Source organism: Triticum aestivum, chromosome 2D (assembly GCF_018294505.1).
Source record: "Triticum aestivum cultivar Chinese Spring chromosome 2D, IWGSC CS RefSeq v2.1, whole genome shotgun sequence".
NCBI classification, from domain to species: Eukaryota; Viridiplantae; Streptophyta; class Magnoliopsida; order Poales; family Poaceae; genus Triticum; species Triticum aestivum.
This window is the reverse complement of record NC_057799.1, coordinates 311,186,233-311,189,761: the sequence shown is the minus strand read 5'-3', so window position 1 is coordinate 311,189,761 and position 3,529 is coordinate 311,186,233.

Genomic DNA, 3,529 nt, shown 5'->3' with positions numbered 1-3,529 from the left:
CTCACTTTCTTGTAAACACAGGCTTCTCCATAAGTCTGTGTAAACCCAAACGCTTTGATCATCTCATCAAATCGAATGTTCCAACTCCGAGATGCTTGCACCAGCCCATAGATGGAGCGCTGGAGCTTGCATACCTTGTTAGCATTCTTAGGATCGACAAAACCTTCCGGCTGCATCATATACAATTCTTCCTTAAGAAAGCCGTTAAGGAATGCCGTTTTGACGTCCATTTGCCATATCTCATAATCATAGTATGCGGAAATTGCTAACATGATTCGGACGGACTTCAGCTTCGCTACGGGTGAGAAAGTCTCATCGTAGTCAACCCCTTGAACTTGTCGATAACCCTTAGTGACAAGTCGAGCCTTATAGATGGTCACATTACCATCCGCGTCTGTCTTCTTCTTAAAGATCCATTTATTTTTTATGGCTCGCCGATCATCGGGCAAGTGAGTCAAAGTCCATACTTCGTTTTCATGCATGGATCCTATCTCGGATTTCATGGCTTCTAGCCATTTGTCGGAATCTGGGCCCGCCATTGCTTCTCCATAGTTTGAAGGTTCACCATTGTCTAACAACATGATTTCCAGGACAGGGTTGCCATACCACTCTGGTGTGGAACGTGTCCTCGTGGACCTACGAAGTTCAGTAGTAACTTGATCCGAAGTACCTTGATCATCATCATTAGCTTCCTCTCTAGTCAGTGCAGGCACCACAGGAACATCTTCCTGAGCTGCGCTACTTTCCAGTTCAAGAGGTAGTACTTCATCAAGTTCCACTTTCCTCCCACTTACTTCTTTCGAGAGAAACTCTTTCTCCAGAAAGGACCCGTTCTTGGCAACAAAGATCTTGCCTTCGGATCTGAGGTAGAAGGTATACCCAATGGTTTCCTTAGGGTATCCTATGAAGACGCATTTTTCCGACTTGGGTTCGAGCTTTTCAGGTTGAAGTTTCTTGACATAAGCATCGCATCCCCAAACTTTTAGAAACGACAGCTTAGGTTTCTTCCCAAACCATAATTCATACGGTGTCGTCTCAACGGATTTCGACGGAGCCCTATTTAAAATGAATGCGGCAGTCTCTAAAGCATAGCCCCAAAATGAGAGCGGTAGATCGGTAAGAGACATCATAGATCGCACCATATCCAATAGAGTGCGATTACGACGTTCGGACACACCATTTCGCTGAGGTGTTCCAGGCGGCGTGAGTTGTGAAACTATTCCACATTTCCTTAAGTGTGTGCCAAATTCGTGACTCAAATATTCCCCTCCACGATCTGATCGTAAGAACTTTATTTTCCTGTCACGTTGATTCTCAACCTCACTCTGAAATTCCTTGAACTTTTCAAAGGTCTCAGACTTGTGTTTCATTAGGTAGACATACCCATATCTACTCAAGTCATCAGTGAGAGTGAGAACATAACGATAGCCACCGCGAGCCTCAACACTCATTGGACCGCACACATCAGTATGTATGATTTCCAATAAGTTGGTTGCTCACTCCATTGTTCCGGAGAACGGAGTCTTGGTCATCTTACCCATGAGGCATGGTTTGCACGTGTCAAATGATTCGTAATCAAGAGACTCCAAAAGTCCATCTGCATGGAGCTTCTTCATGCGTTTGACACCAATGTGACCAAGACGGCAGTGCCACAAGTATGTGGGACTATCATTATCAACCTTACATCTTTTGGTATTCACACTATGAATATGTGTAACACTACGTTCGAGATTCATTAAGAATAAACCATTAACCAGCGGGGCATGACCATAAAACATATATCTCATATAAATAGAACAACCATTATTCTCGGATTTAAATGAGTAGCCATCTCGAATTAAAAGAGATCCTGATACAATGTTCATCCTCAAAGCTGGCACTAAATAACAATTATTGAGGTTTAAAACTAATCCCATAGGTAAATGTAGAGGTAGCGTGCCGACGGCGATCACATCGACCTTGGAACCATTCCCGACGCGCATCGTCACCTCGTCCTTTGCCAGTCTCCGTTTATTCTGCAGCTCCTACTTTGAGTTACAAATATGAGCAACCGCACCGGTATCAAATACCCAGGAGCTACTACGAGTGCTGGTAAGGTACACATCAATAACATGTATATCACATATACCTTTGGTGTTGCCGGCCTTCTTGTCCGCTAAGTACTTGGGGCAGTTCCGCTTCCAGTGACCACTTCCCTTGCAATAAAAGCACTCAGTCTCAGGCTTGGGTCCATTCTTTGGCTTCTTCCCGGCAACTGGCTTACCGGGCGCGGCAACTCCCTTGCCGTCCTTCTTGAAGTTCTTCTTACCCTTGCCTTTCTTGAACTTAGTGGTTTTATTCACCATCAACACTTGATGTTCCTTTTTGATCTCCACCTCCGCTGATTTCAGCATTGAATATACCTCAGGAATGGTCTTTTCCATCCCCTGCATATTGAAGTTCATCACAAAGCTCTTGTAGCTCGGTGGAAGCGACTGAAGGATTCTGTCAATGACCGCGTCATCCGGGAGATTAACTCCCAGCTGAGTCAAGCGGTTGTGTAACCCAGACATTTTGAGTATGTGCTCACTGACAGAACTATTTTCCTCCATCTTACAACTGAAGAACTTGTCGGAGACTTCATATCTCTCGACCCGGGCATGAGCTTGGAAAACCATTTTCAGCTCTTCGAACATCTCATATGCTCCGTGTTGCTCAAAACGCTTTTGGAGCCCCGGTTCTAAGCTGTAAAGCATGCCGCACTGAACGAGGGAGTAATCATCAGCACGCTGCTGCCAAGCGTTCATAACGTCTTGGTTCTCTGGGATGGGTGCGTCACCTAGCGGTGCTTCTAGGACATAATGTTTCTTGGCAGCTATGAGGATGATCCTCAGGTTCCGGACCCAGTCCGTATAGTTGCTGCCATCATCTTTCAGCTTGGTTTTCTCTAGGAACACGTTGAAGTTGAGGGCAACATTAGCGTGGGCCATTTGATCTACAAGACATATTGTAAATATTTTAGACTAAGTTCATGATAATTAAGTTCATCTAATCAAATCATTCAAAGAACTCCCACTCAGATAGACATCCCTCTAGTCATCTAAGTGAAACATGATCCGAGTCAACTAGGTCGTGTCCGATCATCACGTGAGACGGACTAGTCAACATCGGTGAACATCTTCATCTTGATCGTATCTTCTATACGACTCATGCTCGACCTTTCGGTCTTCCGTGTTCCGAGGCCATGTCTGTACATGCTAGGCTCGTCAAGTCAACCTAAGTGTATTGCGTGTGCAAATCCGGCTTACACCCATTGTATTCGAACGTTAGAATCTATCACACTCGATCATCACGTGGTGCTTCGAAACAACGAACCTTCGCAACGGTGCACAGTTAGGGGGAACACTTTCTTGAAATTATTGCGAGGGATCATCTTATTTAAGCTACCGTCGTTCTAAACAAATAAGATGTAAAACATGATAAACATCACATCCAATCAAATAGTGACATGATATGGCCAGTATCATATTGCTCCTTTGATCTCCATCTT